The sequence below is a fragment of the Callorhinus ursinus genome, unplaced genomic scaffold, assembly GCF_003265705.2.
Source record: "Callorhinus ursinus isolate GAN/ISIS: 27379988/994484 unplaced genomic scaffold, GSC_fseal_2.0 scaffold136, whole genome shotgun sequence".
In the NCBI taxonomy this organism is placed as follows: Eukaryota; Metazoa; Chordata; class Mammalia; order Carnivora; family Otariidae; genus Callorhinus; species Callorhinus ursinus.
The window spans coordinates 181,930-202,410 of record NW_027397198.1 but is presented as its reverse complement, the minus strand read 5'-3'; the positions used below and the strand labels follow the sequence as shown (position 1 = coordinate 202,410).

The window sequence follows — 20,481 nt, the reverse complement described above, 5'->3', positions numbered from 1 at the left end:
CATTGCCTAATTTATCTACTTTTTTTTTCATTTATAGATGTTACTTGTTTTCAGGTCATTATTTTTTCCACTGAGCTTTTGTAAATTCTCTTTTTTTGGAGGATTTTATGGGTACATTGTAGACAGGAGAACATGGGTCATTCTATATTTTTCAGCTGTAATAAAGGATTATCACTGAATTTCATTCACTTTTTCTTAAAAAGATTTTATTTATTTATTAGCGAGACAGAGTACAAGCAGAGGGAGAGATAGAAGCAGGCTTCCCACTGAGCAGGGAGCCCGACGCGGGACTTGATCCCAGGACTCTGGGATCATGACCTGAGCGGAAGGCAAACGTTCAACCGACTGAGCCACCCAGGTGCCCTCATTCACTTTTAAACATTAATGTGCTTTAATTACCATGATTTACATTCTTTCATCTGTCATCTCAAGAACTTTTAGAATTACATCTTATAATTTTATTTTTTTTAAAGATTTTTATTTATTTTATTTATTTGACAGAAAGAGACACAACAAGAGAGAACACAAGTAGGGGGAGTAGGAGAGGGAGAAGCAGGCTTCCCGCTTAGCAGGGAGCCCGATGCGAGGCTCAATCCCAGGACCGTGGGATCATGACCTGAGCTGAAGGCAGCTGCTTAGCGACTGAGCCACCCAGGCTCCCCAAATTACACCTTATAATTTTAAAAAAGTATGTAACTGAGAGGCTAGTTTGTGCCAGACATTGTGCTAGACACTTTGTTTTGTACACATTATCTTTAGTCTTTAATAATTATTTTTGCATATATATTACTATGCAGATTAAAAAACCAAGGCTCATAGACAATAAGGATGTTTCCTAAGACCCCCTAACTACTAAGTGATGGAACCAGAACCCTTGTTTGTTGCCTGAGTACGAAGTTTCTTAGTAACCACCATGTTCCACTTTTGCTTCAGGTGGTGATTTTGGCTATTTCTTCTAAGCCTTAAGTTGAACATCTCTGAAAACTTGACCCATTTTAGGGACAACTCTGAAACAGAAGGAAGACAGGCTGGTCACCCCCCATCTTGGGCTAGTTTTCTTCTATAACAGGAAATATTGGTATAGTCTTATTATTTCTGGGGAGAGGGTGAGTGGGAGGGCAGGGAGTGACTCTTACTAGGGATTTGTAACTGATCATTTTGGCTTGTTTAGATTTTTAAATGCCTGCTGCCTTTCTCCTTGTGCCAGGCCAGGTCTGTGGGGTACAAGTAGCTCCATGATACTCCTTGACGTATAAATACTATAATTAGTTTGGATTTAATTATATGGTAGCTAAGACCAGAAATAGGAGGAAGGGAGGGAGGGAGAGAGATAGACTGATGAATTGCTTTGATTTAATGAGGCAAGGCACTTTAAGAAGAAAGATGTTTTTATGCCCAAAGATGTTATAAGAGAGAAAATTGTGCATTTATTTTGTTTTTTGATAATCTGAAATATTGCAAATGCTTGTAGTAATTAATAAAAAATAGAACCACAAAGGTAACAGAAATATTTAAGTAGGAGCTTTCAAGTGGCCCCTAATGCCAAGTTAGATCTCAAAGTCTTCTTATACCTCATGATTCTGGAAAGCCCCTCATCAGATGGATTACAGAAGCGATTGATAATAACCGGTTTGCATAGTTGTAGTAAGCTCCTTGGAGACTCAAAAAGTATGGATGTGAGTACAATACACAATTCCACTGAAATTTCTCTGAACTTTTTATTAACTTTATTTGTAATTACTATCTCCTCTTTGTTAAGGACACTTGCTTGCAGAAAACTCCAAAGTAAAGCTTGGGTAATACCACAAAGGTGTTCATAAAAGTGATTATCAATAATGATGGTTCTCTTGGTTTTCTCACTTTTTATGTTCTTTGAAAGGTAAAATGTAGAAAGCAATTGTTTGTCTTTTGTATGTACTGGTGGATTACTTAATCCCACCAGACTGAAGTTGGAGTTAGAAGGAAAAACAAAGGTTTTACTTACTACCTGTGAGGCATTTGATCTTGCAATGTATCAGTTTCTTTTTGTGTAAAACGGGGACAGAAATATTAATGCTGACCACCTCATAGGTATAGTAGACAGTATAACACTGGTCAAGCATAGCCTTTTCAGTTGAACAGATGAAAAATTCATCATTCTTTCTAGATGTGTGAACTTTAATTAATCCATTTGAGACTCAATTACCTTACATAAGAAAATGCAGTTAATAAAAACTTTTCCATATTATCACTGGGAAGATTAAATATGATGTTTGTAGAGTTCTTGGCAAACTGCCTGGCTATAAATTATCATAGTTGATAAGTGGTAGCTGTTAATACTCATGTTAATCATATATGTGACAGTTGTTTATGAAGAGTAACATTTTATACAAGTTTATAATGTAGTAATCTTAATTTTTAGTAACTGAGAACTAGATCATTTGATTTATTAAAATTTTAAGGACTTCTAACTTGTATACAAAAAAAAAGGAGGTATAAAATTGGTCAGATATTTTGGAGTGACAATCTACTATGTGATTGATACACTGGTGTTTCTGGATGAAGAAAAACTTCCAGATTTGTAGCCAAAACAACAACAAAAAGTTTTTCTTGAAAATCTGGAAAAGCACAAAGAGGGCTGCACAGGTAAAGACTGTCGTATTACATTTTGACTTTAATAGTATGTCATCTCAATAATAATAATAATTTCTTTTTTTTTAAAGATTTTATTTATTTATTTGAGACAGAGAGAATGAGAGACAGAGAGCACATGAGAGGGGGAGGGTCAGAGGGAGAAGCAGACTCCCTGCTGAGCAGGGAGCCCGGTGCGGGACTTGATCCGGGGACTTCAGGATCATGACCTGAGCCGAAGGCAGTTGCTTAACCAACTGAGCCACCCAGGCACTCAATAATAATAACTTCAAAACTTGTTTTACAGATTTAATGAGATACTATATGCAAACATCCAGCATTTTCTTGCCATGTAATAACTAGTCAAAAGATGTATGTTGCTTTCCCCTAAAGTGTAAATTGCTTGTTGGAAGGATTATGATTCTTCCCTCTGCTTCTCAAAAATTGTACCTATTTGGAGTAGATGCCTAATATAGGTTTCCCAAAAGTTACAATTCATTTACTATTAAATGGATTCTAATTGTTCAGGCAGGATAATGAATTTCTTGTTTTATTTATTCAGTCAAATACCTACTGTGTGACAGGCACTTTGCTAAATGCTAGAGACTCTAAAATGAGTACAACAGGAGTTCCCACCTTTAAAGAAAACATAGCCTAGTGGGGGAAGCACATCTACACAAATAATTATAATACATTTTAACTGTGTAGGTATGGCTTTAACATAATATTAATGTGGATACATAGAATAATGTTAAAAACATAAAAATAAAAATGACTCTGTTTTCCAAAGTTATAGATATTTTTAGGAATGGGAAGTTTACTTATTCCAATTAGCTTACATTTTGTTAATATCATAACATGCAATACCCAGATTACTGAAATACACTTTTGGGCAAAAAGAATAGTACTCTGTTAGTGATTTCTATTGGCAGCATCAACAATGGTGAGTAAAAGAAATCCATAGAAATCTCTGTGTCCTTAACTGAACACTCCATGTTATAGAGGACTCTCTTGGGGCTAAAATAATTTGTTCTATTGTTTCTTTTATGGAGCTCCAAGTTGCTTGCTACTATATATTATATGGACTATAACTTTTTGGCTCTTTGGCTTTAGGAGAATAGAAAATGCTGGTTAGTCTTGATTTATCTTTTTCATACACAAATTCTATTTTTTTCCAAAAGCATTCTTTATAGATATTCTTTTTAAATAATTCAGATATGCTGTTTATACTCTTTCAAGATGTTGCTTTTCTCACTTGTCTTGAAGACAATGCCATAGTCCCTTTTTTTGAAATATTTTTTTGCTAGCTCTTTTAAGACAGATGAGCATTTTCTTAAGAAAGGTAGCTTTATTTATAATTTCTGATTTTTAAAATGTTATTCATTCATAATTTTAATATTTTAACTTAAGCAGTTAATGCTTAAGAAATTAATTTTTTAAAAAAGAATACTGAAAATCTAATAATGAAAACAGTTGCCTCTTGCCCCAAACTTTCTATTTCTCAAATCCTGCTTTTGAAGCAAATTCTATTAACTCTTTTATTGGTTTCTTTCAGCAACTTCCTCTTTATCTGTAAATAAAATGCTTATCTTGCTTTTTCTTGACTTAACAATTTTAAGATTATCTTCTCACTTCCACCTATAATAGTTGAGTATTAAACTATTCTGCACCACTTGGACATTTTGTGTTAGGGTTATTGTATCAATTTTTTACACCCAATTTTTATGCCTTGTTATGTTCACACTCTTCAAAAGTTTCTTCTCATACCTATCAACTCTGAGTTTGGCTGTACAAGCTTTTACTCTGGGACTTTAACAACATTGATGCAAAGAAAAAGCTTGAAAACCCACTGGGACATGTGTACTTCTTTTGGATCCCTGCCAAAGCCATGAAAACAAGCTCTGTTCTACCTGCTGTAGGATGAGACTTTGTGTATCACATTCAAGTGGTTCCAGCTCCAATCATTCTTGGCCTTTCAGCCCTCAGCTGACCTGACGACTGACTGAAGATGTGAGACGCGAAAGCAAACTCGGCCTCTATCAGCAGAATTATTCAACAAACCTGTGGGCTCATAACTACTAAGTTTTAGGATAAAATAAATTCCTTCCTGTCACTTTCAAAATATGATTTTATCATATTATTCTATCTAGCTTCTTCCTTTCTCCCCATTACTTTTGAGCCCTCTTGTCTCATGCTTTAAGCTGAAATTGTTGCTTTCTAGATGTGATTCATCCTGGAACTTCTAGTTGCCACTCTTCTGGGTTGAATATTTTGCCATTATCTGGAATCCATGACTTCTTTCATTTTTGGCTAGTATCCTTGTTTTAGAGGACATATTCTCCAATTTCAGCCAAGAAAGTAGGCATGTGATGTATATATTCTGAATGTTTATAAATCTGAAATTATCTTTATATTTAACTCATTTGATATTTTGATTTCTTGAATGGTAAATTATTTTTTCCTGAAAAATTTGAGAGTATTTATTCTATGTATTTTAGCATACATGCTGCTATTTAAGAGTCCAAGGATTCTTAGTGTTATTCCTTTGTATAAAACCTCTTCTCCAATACTTTGGAAGCATTTAGGATATTTTACTCTGGATTTCTTGATTGCACCATGAAATAATAAAACGAGCACCAAAATAATAAAGTGTTTTTGTTAAGGATGATGTTTGGAAAACATCCATTGATCTACTTCCCATTGAGAAAAGCAGAACTGGATTGATATTAATAGATCAAGGTAGAATCTAGGATAATAGAAGATCTAAATGAGAAAGGTAAAAATACAAAGTTAATAAATAAAAACAGGAAAATGCTTTTGGAATCTATGGGTTGGGAGAAACTTAAAATTTCAAAAGCATAAAATTTAGATTAAAAAGTTGAATTTGATTACACAAAATAAGAAATTTTTGCTCACTGAAAAATACCATAGACAAAGTTGAGAAGATACATAGGGTTAAGAGATTTGCAATGTTTATTTTTTAAGATTTATTTATTTATTTAGAGAGCATGCACATGCACGTCTGTGAGTGAGGGCAGGGGGCAGAGGAAGAGGGAAAGAATGAATCTCAAGCAGACTCTGTGCTGAGCATGGAGCCCAGTGCCGGGCTTGATCGCACAACCCTGAGATCATGACCTGAGCTAAAACCAAGAGTTGGACGCTTAACTAACTGAGCTACACAGGTGTCCCAAGATTTGCAATGTTTAAGATGACATGAGAATATCAGATATCTAAGAAGTCATGCACTTAACAAGAAAAATCAAGTAATCTCATTAGGAGAATGGGCAAATGATATGGAAGAGATGGAAGTCATCCATCACCTCACATATTTAATAAGAAAACTAAAAATCTAATAAGCAGATTAAAGAGATGTTCAAAACTATTAGTAATTAGGCAAACTGAATCTTAAACTACAATATGATATCACTTACAGCTATGATATTAGACCAGTAAAATTAAAAAGCTGAATAATGCCCAATGCTGGTAGGTTGTGGGGATACAGGGTTTGTCATGCTGTACTAGTGGCAGCTTAGGCTGGGATAGCCATTCCAGAAGCAGTCAAGATAAGCACTCCAATATTATTTGATCCAAGAATGATAGTCCTTAATGGCAACAATCCTAACATATTAGTAAAAGAGTACCAATAGTCATGCTCATGGAAAAACGATTTATATTGGTGGAGAGATGGAGCAATGTGGAGGCTCATAAGTGGGGGAGGGTAAGTAAAATACAGCAATTGCACAACATGGTGTATCATGCAGATGTTAGGAGCAACAGATTAAATGTGTACATTGCTACTTATGTGGAACTTAAACTCATAGTGTTTAGAGTGAAGAAAAGCAATAGGATTAAGTATATAACAAAATAACATTTTATAAATCGATTTATCATCTATCAATCATTTATCTGTCAACATTTATTTTTTTAAAGATTTTATTTATTTATTTGCCAGAGAGAAAGAGAGAGAGTGAGAGAGAGAGAGAGCACACAAGTAGGGGAAGCAGCAGACAGAGGGAGGAGGCTCCCTGCTGAGCAGGGAACCAATGAGGGACTATGATCCTAGGCTGAGCTGAAGGCAGACGCTTAACCGACTGAGCCACGCAGGTGCCCCTGTCAACATTTATTTCATTTCTATTTCCTTTGCATATAGCTGAGGCCTCAGCACATATCCAGGGAAATTGGTGCCTGCAGTTACCAAAACCCTTGGAGATACTGCATGACAGAACGTGCCTGGAATTTTTTTTTTTTTTTTATGTACTTTAGATGTTTAGTTAGTGAGTGTTTAAGACACACAAACACAATTTTACTTTTTGCATGCTTCATAAAAATCACAGTTTTTATTTGAGCCTGTAATATACCATAACTCAAGATCATGAAATTTCAATAAATATTTAATGAGCATTTGCCATACATTAAGCACTATGACAAACTCTGAGAATATAACAATGAACAAGACATACTAGCCTTGGATTCCTGAAGGTGAAATAATAAATTAATGTGTGTGTGTAGGGGGAGCTGGGGGACAATATATGAGTACTTACTTATGCATGGCATCATTTGACAAGTTTATTTTTTTCAGCTTTATTGAGGTATAATTGACAAATAAAATTGTGAGGTATTTAAAGGACATGAAGTGATGATTTAATCTAAGTATACGCTGTGAAGGGAATCCTCCCATCTAGTTAATTAACACATCCATCACCTCACATATTTAACATTTTTTATTGGTGAGGAAATTTATGTTCTACTGTCTTAGCAGTTTTCAATTACACAGTAATGTGTTTTTAACTATAGTCACCATGTTATCTATTAGATCTGCTGGCAACCACTTTTCAAATCTGTTTTTATAAGTTCCACTTTTTAAAAAATTTTTTTTCAGATTTCACATGTAAGTGACACTAGTATTTGTCTTCCTTGGTCTGGCTCATTTCACTTATCCAGGTACATCCATGTTGCTGCAAATGGCAGTATTTTCTTTTGTTAAAGGCTAAATAATATTCCATTGAATCTACATACCACATTTTCCTGATACATTCTCCCATTGATGGGCACTTACCTTGTTTTCATAGCTTGAACATTGTGAATAATGCTGCAATGAACATGGGTTCATGTTCAAAGAGCTATACAGATAGCTCTTTGAGATAATAGCTTCCTTTTTTTTTTTTTTGGATATATACATAGAAGTGGGATTGCTGGATATATGGTAATTCTATTTTTAATTTCTGGAAGAAACTCCATACTGATTTCTATGGTGGCCATAGCAGTTTACATTCCTACCAATAGGGTACCAGGGTCTCTTTTTGTTCGTATCCTCGTCAACATTTGTTATCCCTTATTATTTTTTATATAGACATTCTAACAGATGTGAGGTAATAGCTCATCATTTTTTTAAAGATTTTATTTATTTGGCAGAGAGAGACACAGTGAGAGAGGGAACACAAGCAGGGGGAGTGGGAGAAGGAGAAGCAGGCTTCCTGCAGAGCAGGGAGCCCGATGCGGGGCTCAAGACCAGGACGCTGGGATCATGACCTGAGCTGAAGGCAGATGCTTAATGACTGAGCTACCTGGCGCCCCTCTCATTGTGGTTTTGATTAGCATTTCCTAGATGATGAGTGATGTTGAGCACCTTTTCATGTAAATGTGGGCATTCTTCTTTGGAAAAAGGTCTATTTAGGTCCTTTGTCCATTTTTTAGTTGAGTTATTTGTTTTTTTTGCTATTGAGTTTCAAATCCAAATTTTTTGTTTGTTTGTTTGTTTGTTTTTGCTAAGACCAATGTCAAAGAGCTTACTCCTTATATTTTCTTCTAGGAGTTTTATGGTTTCAGATTAAGTTCAAGTCTTTAATCCACTTTGAGTTGATTTTTGTGTATGGTATAAGATTAAGTGTCCAGTTTCATTCTTTTGCATGTGGTTGTCCATCTCGTGGAGGTGATGAACCTTGTCAATTAGCGTGGGCTGAGCTCCTGGCTGTATCTCATAGCTTTGTGATTGTCCAGGTCATCTTCTTTGTTCTTAGTGGTTCTCAGTAGTTGAGGGTGTGCCTCAACTGGACAGCATCCCAAAAGTGAGGATCATATTCAGTGCCTAAATGAAGGCTGATTGGAAGCCGGACCCTCAAGCAGCAGCTGGGGAAGTATGTACTTACTCCTCTTCCAGTGAGAAACAAGGAAATAGGCATTTTTGACCCTTGTGCACTGAACCCTGGTGTGCAGCCACGGTGGAAGGTTACTCCTGTGCCTGTTTAAGAAGTGCTTCTTTGATGGCTGTGGTCCTGTGGGACTCGTGAATGGGAGCTAAGTGTTCCAGGGACCTATTTCTTGGGCACCACCTGCAAAAGCTGTGGCTCAGACATATGTATGAGCTATTTCTAGGGAGATACTAGCAACTTGCAGCAGGCTACAGGGAGATGGCACGGCAGGTGTACATGGGTTTCCTGGTCCCCAGGGGGGATCACAGCCTGCCCCTAGATATGGACTAATTTAGAAGCCTGACCCTCAGGCAGCAGTTTCCAAAGTACACAGATGGATCCCTTTCAAGGAAAGACGGAGATTTGGATTTTGCCTGCTTCAGCTGTGCTGGGTTCTGGGGGTACAGCCACCAGCGATGGTACGATGTTAGCAACTGCCTCTTTGTTTGCTATGGTCTTCCAATCTCCAGGAAGCAGCCCTCACTGGCTTTTAAAGCCAGATGTTTTAGGGCCCATTTCTCAGGTGGGAGTCTTAAAAATTGTGCTCTGTGTGGGTTTACATCCTCTGTTTCAAAGGGAGAAGCTGGGAGTCGATTGTAAATTGCTGTTCTGGGGTTGAGATTTATGGTGAGAGTCTGTTTCAGTCTTTCCTACTTGTTTTGATGGGGGTATTTTCTCACTCACCTGATCTGTAAGAGTTATTCAGCTAGTTTCTGGATTTCTTTCTGAGGTAATTTGTCCACTTGTGTCTGTCAGAGGAGGGGAGTTCAGGCATCTGCTGCGCCACCCTGTGTCAGACTCTTGATGCTTTTATCCTTAGAATGAAAGAAAACAAATCAGGAATTGTAATAATTTTCATTATTTACTACACAGACCAATCTATATGGCACTACCTCCACTGTACTTGGGTGCTGCATTTTATGAAAAGCACGAAGAATGGTAGTGCTGTGTAATAAAACACAAGAGGAAAATGCGATTTTACATTTTTTTTAAACTAAGCGATTTGTATAGGGTAGCTAGGATTAATTTACATAAATTTATTCTTACACATACATGTACCTACAAACACAAGTTCTAAGATCTCCTCAAAGAACAAAATTGTTACTTGGCCTCTTCCATAATAATTACACAATCAGTTTAATTTCATTTAATGAAGTTGAAATTTTCATTTGTATGTTCTCATGCTTATCTTGTAAAATGAATCATTAGAAATAAATTCTGAGATACAGGAAAATTAGAAAAAGAAGGGAGAATAGTCATTTTACTACCACCCAGATCCAAACAGAGATAACATTTAGATGTATTTCCTTCTAATATTTGTTTCACTCAGCATTGAAAAAACTCCCTTGTAATTTATTTCTATATTGTTCCCATAAGCATTTGGGCAAAACTGGCTTCTTTAGAGATTCTTTAATCTCAAGGCTGTCTCCATATTGTAAGAGGATGTGACTTGGTGAGTCAGATTTTTTTATTTGATCGTGATTTTGAAATGAAATCTCACTTCCATGCAATAGCTTATGTATTAGACTGTTTAGAAGGTTTTTCCTAATATCCGTAGTAGAAATTTTGATAGTCCTTATTCAGGTCCTTTCAGAAAATAATAATTTTAAAAGTAGGGTAATTTGCAGCAGTTAGAAACATTAGGGAACACAACACAGAATTAATTTAAGTATTCAACTAAATGACTGGTGGTAAGCTCCATAAAATTCAATAAAATATTTGTTGAATGTTGGGAGAAAGACAATTCTGTAATGAGGAAGGAGACAGCCCCTACCGAGGCACTCTATATGATGATGATGATGTGCTTCAATAATCAGGGAAAATGAATAGAGTCCAAGTTCATCAGCCAACTCCCTTTAGTGTCAGAAAAAGGGCCCTCTTGGAATACATTTCTCTAGAAGGCCTTGCTTACACATAGTAACAGGCTTTTCATTATGTCCCTTGAAACAGCATGGCCTGGAATTTAACAGCTATCCTTACCACCTTCTAAAAATATCTTCGGAGAACTTTCCCTAAGATACACATAATGATCTCAACTAGATTCACAGATGGCTGATCTTTAATGAGTCATACTCCTGAACTTATCATCAGGGCTGGTTTCGGGGCGGGGGGGGCATGACCTGTGCCATTGTACAGGGCCCACTGGTGAACAAGCCCAACAATTGATTTAATGTTCAGCTATTTTCCATCCTGAAATTCTTAATCATTTTTAATAAGGGGTCCAGGATTTTTATTTTTCCCTGGCCCTTGCAAATTATGTAGCTTGTTCTGTACACCATTTATTTTTATAGTATCCTCTCAGATGGAAATCAGTATCTTTATACTTTCCTGAACTTCTGAGAATCATTAAAAGAAGACAAACATTCTGCAAGATGGGTAGTGTACTGATGGGGATACTGCACTGCTTCTTCTCACTCTGGGTTAGTATCAAAGGAATATAATGACATTATGATCTCATGTTCTTTTTCAAAAAGGGGATCTCCTCTTTTTTCTCTCTTCTCTCTCACCTCACCAATTCTCTTCTTTATTTTTCTATTCCATCTGCTTTGCTTAAAGTGCATAACATCCCATTTCATTACATCGTGTTTCCATTTGTATAAAATGTTTGTCATACTAGAGATATTATATTGTTATTGAATATTGGAAAATAAAAAGACCATTCTTGTTGAGAATTAAATAGCCCAAATGTATTTTTTTAATTCCCTAACAAAATGACAGATTTTTAAGTTTATAATGTTTGCACCAATTTTATAATAGTACAGGGCTTTCCACAGGCCCATTGCAGTCTTCCTAATTTGCACTGCCTTTGTATATTTTGAAACAACAATGTTAGGAAATGATTATAGCAACAGTAATTACACCTAATTTTTAATCTTGATTTGACTGTAACATAGAGATCACACACTCTTTCTAAACAATCCTCACTGAGCACATATTTATACTGTATCATAAATTAGCTATATTTTAACAGGCCAGATAAAGCTCCAATTTCTGCCTTTACAAGTCAGGGTGATTATGCTCATGTGTTTATGGTTGAAGTTTTAATGCAATTCTATCTCATCTCTTAGGGGAACTATAAAGTATGTGGAAACAATTCTTCTCACTGGCACACCTCTCCTTTGGCTCCATCCTGCTCTGCCCTACATAGATCTCTAATTTTGACACTGAGTATCCCAGTAAAGCCAGTCTTATTAGTTAACTGTTTCCACTTCTACTTATTCTCCCTTTGTTTTCTCATTACTGGCAATACTAGGATCTTTCTTTATCCAGCTTAAGTATGGGACTTAAAAATATGTGTTTTAGAATAACACATTCAGCTCATAACAAAATGAAACCTCAGAAGATTAGCAGCTGAGAGTCTTAATATGCCAAGTCCCTAAAATGAAGGTCGGGCTAATTGATTTCTATAATTTTCCAATAGTGATAAATATATTAGTGCTGCAACATAATAGTTAAACATTTTTTAAATCTTTAGCCTTGAAATTGCCAAAAATGTTGGTCCACCAAAATCTGTGGGTAGTATAAAATAATAAAACAAGGGAAAATTTTGATCTTTGTGAATTTTCCTTAGTTAAGCCCTTTCTAAATTACATCAACCAGTCCCAATGTCTGATGTTCCTAGATGAGTCCATTTTATGAGTTAAAACACTAGAAATGCATTAAATTTTAAAGATATTATATGTTTATTCTCATTTACTTTAACAAGGTTAAATGGAGGTTTACTCTGTGACACTGGGTTGTGTAGTCTATTAGCCTGACACTTTTCTAGACTCTTATCAACCAGAGAACAGAATACAACCCCACTGACATGACCCTGCTTCATTTTCCTCTTTGTCTGCCTTCTTGAGCAATTGCTCCTCCCCACCTCTGAATCGCATCATGCAATACCAGCCACCCTCACTCCTCCTTCTCCAGAAAGAGAAACGTACGAGCAAAGGGCTGAAGTAAGCAATTTTACTTCATATCCACCTTTTTAAGTTTGGTCTATCCTTAAAGTTTAAACTCGTCTGACTTTTTACCTATGATGCTATCTCCAAAACTCCATAGAGGTCTTATCTTCCTTTTCAGATCTCTAATTTTACTTTGTTACTCCAAAATATCTCTGTATTAGTTAGGGTTCCCAGGTGCAAGCAAAACTACCAATTCTGCTTCATATAGGCAGAAAATAAATTTATTAGTATGACATTATGGAGATCACACAAATGTTAAGGAATTGCCAAGAATTGCTGAATATCATGTTATAAGAGTGATTTACCTAGGACACAGTAACTGGCTCTGTTGTTAGTGGATAGTTGCTACCAAAGGATATCTTACTCCATGCATTTGGACTCAACTCTACTGCAACCATTGTGAAGAAAATCTAATTGACTAAGATTTTTGTACTACTTTCCCAAGATTCAAATTCCTGGGTGGGAGCATACACTTGGCTGTGATTAGGTGACATATCCATTCTCTGAGCTGTGATGTTCAACACTGCAGCGGTAAAAGGCATGTAGCTATCAAGCACTTGAAATGTGACTAGTCTAAATTGAAATGGGCTATAACTGCAAAATACATATCAGATTTTGAAGACTTAGCTCCTTCCTGAAATAAAATACCTCATTAGTAATATTTTTTAAAAATATACTGGGTTGCTATTGTAATATTATGTTATTTAACATTATTAGGAAATCATGTTATGATTACCTTTCCCTTTTTAAAATGTGGCTTCTCGAAAATTTAAAATAACACATGTGGTCCACATTTGTGGCTGGATTTATATTTCTATCAGAGTCTTCATGTTTAGGGGAGATAATATCAACCCCCTTGCAGATTTTACCAAAAAGAAGGAGGATTCACATCCATCCATAGCCACTTAGGCCAGTTTGTCTCATATTCTGGTTATTTCTTTGTTTCTCTCTGTAACATGATGAAACCTCAATACATAGATTTTCTCATTTACAATGAATTCTTTAGTTTGCATTCTTGTATTAGAACCCAACAAATCCTCACTGAATATTTGCTGAATTTGCTAGCTATACATCTGTGATTTTATAAAGTGACCTAAATATTTTAGAATTCATAATTGTGGTGAGGTTAATTTCAATACTACATTAAAATAATCAGTTAGAGTTTGAGAAGTAAAACTGTCCTGAGAACGAAAAGCATGAAATACCATTATTTCTACTTCTATAGAAGAAGGTAGAGGGAAGAGTGCTTGGTTTTCACTAGGCAGTTTCACTTATAATGTCTTTTATTATTCTTGACAGTCTAATCATACACATTTTACTAATCAGCTAATGAGATTATAAGAAGTTTGCTAAATTCCTTAAGGTGGCATAATCCCCCAACTGGCATGACTGAGATTTGAACCCAGTTTTGTCAGACTTCTCAGCTTAGGCTTTTTCTACTAAACCATGCATCCATAAGCATGGAATTTAAATTTCTGATGTTCACTTTGTACATTTTTTAATGGTTAAAATAAATTATTTTGAAAAAAATCCATCTTACATCAAAAGCTACAGGACTATCATGTAAAAATTTTGCTAAGCAACATTCTTCAGTAAATTAAATATACATAGCCAGAAAATGCTATGTCTTCAGTTCTCTTGTAAATAGGTTTTAAATTAGACACAAAAGACATAGGAAAATATAATTTGAGTATTATTGAGCCCCTAATGCCTGAATATATCTTAAGGTCTCTTGAAACTCTGAAACACAGCTGGGCAATGTATCTTGGCATAATTTATTTTTTTAAAGCCACTCACACCTGGTTGTATTTTCAACATATTGGGTTTTGTGAATTTACTCTTTTACAAAAAGCACTTATGCCTAGTCAAAATTCATTCTACTCTAAATGAAGAAATCCCTAAGGTTCACAATGGATATGGCATCATCGCAATGGGTTGTGCTATGATTAAAGCAAGTTATTTTTATATGACATCCATTTAAACAGTATAATATCCATTTCATGTTCTGGAAGTAATTTTTAGTGAGTATTTTGCCATTTCCATTAATGATGAAGTAATGGAGGACACTGATGGAGACTTAAAAATGTCTGGATTCAAATTTCTCATTAATATAGCATTTTAAAGACAAATAGCACTATGCCTGTCTCTGACAAGGGGGCATTTCTTACTTTGGATAGGGGTCACTTTTCTGTGCTTGAACAGGCTATTGGTCCTATAATAGAAATTAAAAAAAAATAGACATCACATAATTAAAATCAGCATTTCCAAAAGTATATTCCTTGATTTGTTAGTTTACTTTTTTTTCCAAAAATCCTCCAAACCACAAAAACCTGAGTGGCTTATTATTGATTTGGATCCTTTATTTGCAAGTGGGGAAAACTTAACTCAAAATATTGTAACCAGGAAAGGAAGAGATAACCAGGTTGAAAACACTTGGTTCACTTGCTTTTTCTGTCTCTCTGGTCTTTGCTTCTTTCTGTATATCATCTTAGGCTACAGTGGGCTCTAAATTGATATTCCTGGTGTTTGCAACTAGCAAAGGGCTGGTTTGCACCCATAAAAGACTCTCTCTCACCAGCTTGAGACAGAAGATGCTATTGAAGGATTTGATTGACCCAGCTTGGATCACAGGCCCATTCCTAAACCAGTCCTTACACCATGGAATATGTATACTTATTCCCACACTTTGGGGGAGAGATCTGTGACCAGAAGTAATGTCTGGAAAAAGAGTGTTAGACAAAACTGTACCAGGAGTCAAAAATATTTGAACAGATTTCTGAGCTGTAGGCCATCTCAGAGTCTTTAACATGCTAATATGAAAGATGAATCTGTGGACAAGGAGGATATTTTATGCAACGTTTTCTGAATATATTTGAATATGGAAATTTCTTTTTACTAGGACATCATGTTAGATTGATGTGTTCTATAGTTGCAGACATAGTCACACAAAAATTAGCTCCTTCAGTTTCTGTTATCAATCTAACGGTCTTCGTGAGCTCCTATGCTTCTGAGTGGATGGTGTGACTAAGGTATATATTTACAGAGTGAGGGAGTGTATGAGTGTGGGTAACTTGAACTACCAATCAAAAGTCTCTTTTGATAAGTTGGTCTCTCTGAGTGAAAGGCTCAATGAGTCACATTATCTCCCTCATCTTCTCAAGTTGATATTTGGCTATATGGGTAAAGACGGGCTTGCTTATGTTACCTCTTGGCAACAGGGTCTGTGTTCTTTCCTCTGGACTCTTGCCAGACTCTGCTATGGGATGACTGGTCTGGCCCATTTGTTCCTTGCACTGGAATTTGCTAAAAGGTGGCTGGTGAACTTAGAGTTTATTATTTAGCTGAAGTTGGGCTTTTTGGTCTTCTTTTTTTTTTTTTTTTTCCAAATTTTTTTTATTGTTATGTTAATCACCATATATTACATCATTAGTTTTTGATGCAGTGTTCCATGATTGATTGTTTGTTCATAACACCCAGTGCTCCATGCAGAACGTGCCCTCCTCAATACCCATCACCAGGCTGACCCATCCCCCCACCCCCCTACCCTCTAGAACCCTCAGTTTGTTTTTCAGAGTCCATCATCTCTCATGGTTCGTCTCCCCCTCTGACATACTCCCCTTTTCGTCCTCTCCTGTTATCTTCTTCTTTTCCTTTTTTCTTAAAATATGTTGCGTTATTTGTTTCAGAAGTACAGATCTGTGATTCAACAGTCTTGCACAATTCACAGCGCTCACCGTAGCACATACCCTCCCCAAAGTCTATCACCCAGCCACCCCATCCCTCCCACCCCCAACCACTCCAGTAACACTCAGTTTGTTTCCTGAGATTAAGAATTTGGTCTTCTTTTGCTACTTGATTCGACCTCAGCTCTTACTAGTGGTACATACTTATTTTTATTGAAATGTCCTGTTTTCAGTCCCTGGTCAAGGCTGTCTTTTCCATACTTAGGGAATCGTCCCCTCGCTATGTCATTCTTTGTCAAGTCATTCTCTGAAAGATCACTGGTTCGTTATGCAACTACTTTCCACATATTCCCTACCCTACCCACCTTGGGGCATACGGAAAATTCAGGAGACTTTCACCCTATATCAGAGCTGAAAGTACTTGAGGAGTGTAAAGTCAGGACTTGTTTGTGCCTACCTACACTTTTTACTATTGTCTACCCTGAAGCTTCATCCCCATTTTGGCACATCAAGGAAGCCTTTGACTTTCTCTGGAACTATCTAACAAAGCTTGGAGTCTATCCTCACTCCCCAACTAAGTGGATGTCTTGACACGTGCAACCCTTTTCTTGCTTCTCCTATTTGAATCCCTCCTGTTTTTCTCCCTCCACCAGCCACCAGGGACTTTCTTATTGGTGTTTTTATATGTAAAATTAGCTCAGAATTTTAAGAATCCTTTTTCTCTTGTGACAAATCTTTGTTCTCTACACTGTTGTCTAGAGACAGATTTAGAAAAAATAATGAAGTCAACTGTGATTCAAACCTAAAGAAGGACCACTTAGTTTGAGGTGGTTTACTTTCACCCTCAGGGGACCAATGACATTGACTCAGTAGGTTGCAGGGTATGCAGGGCTACTACATATGAAAGCACATATGAAAATACTTCTAAAGAATATTATCACCAGTATAAATTTCTCATAACACCAGCTTTTGGTATGCTGATCTAGTCCAAACTATTAATTAACTAATGAGAAGAGACAGCCCAAGAGATTCTGCAATGTCAAACAAGTCTTTAGTGTCAGGGCTAAAACCCAAATCTCCTATTGCCAGATTATCTTGGCCTCCACTTAACCTTTTCAATTTATCTTTTGGATATAGTCCTTCACGAAATTTTGAATTAGCAGCACCACACAGATATTAACATCCTCAACTTTTCATAATATTCTGACTGGAAGGAGTTGGAGGGAACACAAAAGCTGAGAAGTCTCTTTCTCTAGGTAATAATAGCTAATGATTTTATTCTTATTTTTTATTTTTTAAAAAAGATTTATTTATTTATTTGAGAGAGAGAGGGGGAAAGAGAGAGAGGAATGGAGGGGTAGGGGCAGAGGGAGAGAGAAGAAAGAGTCTTAAGCAGACTCCATACTGAGCACGGAGCCCGACTTGGGGCTCTATCTCACTACCCTGAAATCACAACCCTGAGATCATGACCTGAGTCGAAACCAAGAGTCAGTCATTTAACTGACTGAGCCACCCAAGAGCCCAAAGAATAGTTAATGATTTTACAGAAGGTGCTATACAAGGCAGAGTCCATTTTATTATTATTATTTATTTGAGAGAGAGAGTGAATGAGAGAGAGAGCATGAGCGGGGGCAGAGGCAGAGGGAGAGGGAGAAACAGACTCCCTGCTGAGCAGGGAGCCGGACATGGGGCTTGATCCCAGGACCCTGGGATCATGACCTGAGCCGAAGGTAGAAGCTTAACCAACTGAGCCACCCAGGTGCCCCAATAGCTAATGATTTTAAAGTGCTTGTGGGCAGATGCTGTTTCATGCTCTATTTGTATTAATGCAACCATTTCTCACAACAATAAAGAATTATTATGCCACTTTATAGGTAAGGAAATTGAGTTACAGAGAGATCAAATAACTTGCCTTCTGTCACATAACAGGTAAGTGATAAAGCTGGGAATTGAACACAGTCCTGATCTAGAATCTGTGTTTTGCCCACTACATATGTTGCCTCCTACAAACCTTGGAGGAGCCATCTTGGACTTCCTCTGACTGCATTTTCCATTTTTCAAGGATCTTCTGATCCAAGAGAAGGTCCAATAGAAAAAATGGCCATAATTAATTCCTTTATTCAATTCTGGAAGTGTTTTCAACAGCTCAGGTAGGGAAACAGAGTTTTAGGTTGACTATCATAGGGGCTTCCTGTTATTCCATGCCCCATGATTCAAACCAATCTGAATAAAACTGGATTTGGGAAGTAGGAGATAATATTAAAGTGGAAGCTTAAATGCTAAAAATAAATTCTCTCTTACTAAGTTTGTGATATTGTGGTGGAACACTCAATATTATGGTTTTAGAAAACCTTTTCATTCCTCTTACCCCCAGTCCCTGAGATTTCCCAATCTCAGTATTTCTACGTGGGTAATATGCAATGCCACCCAAGGGGGAATAAAGGCAGCTGAGATTCTTCATGTGAGTGTTGTTAACAGCTTGTTAATTCCTTCTGACAACAACCTTCAAGAAGGTTCCCATTTGCAAATTTTCTAAATTCTGGGTTTCAATTATGGTCAAGTGTGAGGGTCTAAAATAGCAAGTCAATTATGGGTCCTTGACATTTGGGGGTAAATATAATCAATCACTTCCCAAGGCATGAACTCATCACCAAGATGCCAAAAATACAGCTCAACTTAGTTCCAGCTATCCAATCCTATTTTTTGCAACTGTCTATTTTGGAAGAGCCCTCCAACAAAGGAGATAAATACCATTTCACAATAGATTATGAAATGGTGGATGAGAAAACTGGTGTGATAGTGTAAAGAGCCCTAACCTTGGATTTGGGCAGACCTGGTACAAATTTTAGTGCCACTTCTTATTTCCTATGTGATGCTATAACTCATGCTCTTGATTTGTATAATGGAAGTAATATCTATTTCCCTAAGTTTTTCTGAGAATTAAATGCAATGATATTAGAAAAAATGTCTGCCATATATTATTTTTTGTTTTTAATATAAGATTTGCCTTGGTTTGGGTTTGTAAGGGTTTTCTTTTGTTAAAGCTAGAGTTACTTTTCTCCCAGTTTTATTGAGATTTAACTGACATACATTGTATTAGTTTAGGGTGTACAATATAATGATTTGATATATGTATATATTGCAAAATGATCACCACAGTAAGTGTAGTTAATATCCATCATCTCACAGTTATAATTATTCTTGTGATGAGAACTTTTAAGATCTCCTGTTAAGGGGTGCCTGGGTGACTCAGTCGGTTAAGCGTCTGCCTTCGGCTCAGGTCATGATCCCAGGGTCCTGGGATCGAGCCCCGTGTTGGGCTCCCTGCTCAGCAGGAAGCCTGCTTCTCCCTCTCCCACTCCCCCTGCTTGTGTTCCCTCTATCACTGTCTCTCTCCCTTTCTGTCAAATAAATAAAATCTTAAAAAAAAAAAGACCTCCTGTTAATAGCCTAAAATGTTGGAGGACGGAATCAAGTTTTTTTTTTTTTTAAGATTTTATTTATTTATTTATTTATTTATTTATTTATTTATTTATTTCAGAGAGAATGAGAGAGAGAGCATGGGGGGGGGAGGGTCAGAGGGAAAAGCAGACTCCCTGCTGAGCAGGGAGCCCCAATGCAGGACTCGATCCTGGGACTCCAGGACCATGACCTGAGTCAAAGGCAGTCGCTTAACCAGCTGAGCCACCCAGGTGCCCTAGAAGCAAGTCTTAATACAGAGGAGCCTGGGTGGCTCAGTTGGTTAAGCATCTGAATTTTGATTTTGACTCAGGTCATGATGTCAGGGTCATGAGATTGAGTCCCACGTCAGGCTCTGTGCTCGATGGGTAGTCTGCTTTGGATTCTCTCTTTCCCTCTTCCTCTGCCACTCCCCCTGCTCATGCACACTCTCTCTCTAAAAATAGATAAATAAATCTTAAAAATTAAAAGGCTTAATACAGACTTTTTTATGATGAAGAAAATTACAGATATTGTCACTGAACTAATCTGATTAACTCTCAGCTAGGTAGCTCAGGTTCACAGACCTATGTTTACCATATTCCAAAACCC

At 36.7% G+C, this 20,481-nt stretch overlaps 1 long non-coding RNA gene across 1 annotated transcript; it reads left to right on the top strand.

Annotated features, from left to right (window-relative positions):
• The first annotated feature begins 922 nt into the window (after positions 1 to 922).
• Positions 923 to 18,361, top strand: LOC112840595 (uncharacterized). Its single transcript, XR_003212511.2, has 4 exons — positions 923 to 1,078; positions 1,589 to 1,676; positions 17,569 to 17,687; positions 18,306 to 18,361. It is a non-coding gene; the product is annotated as an uncharacterized lncRNA (long non-coding RNA).
• The last annotated feature ends 2,120 nt before the right edge of the window (positions 18,362 to 20,481 follow it).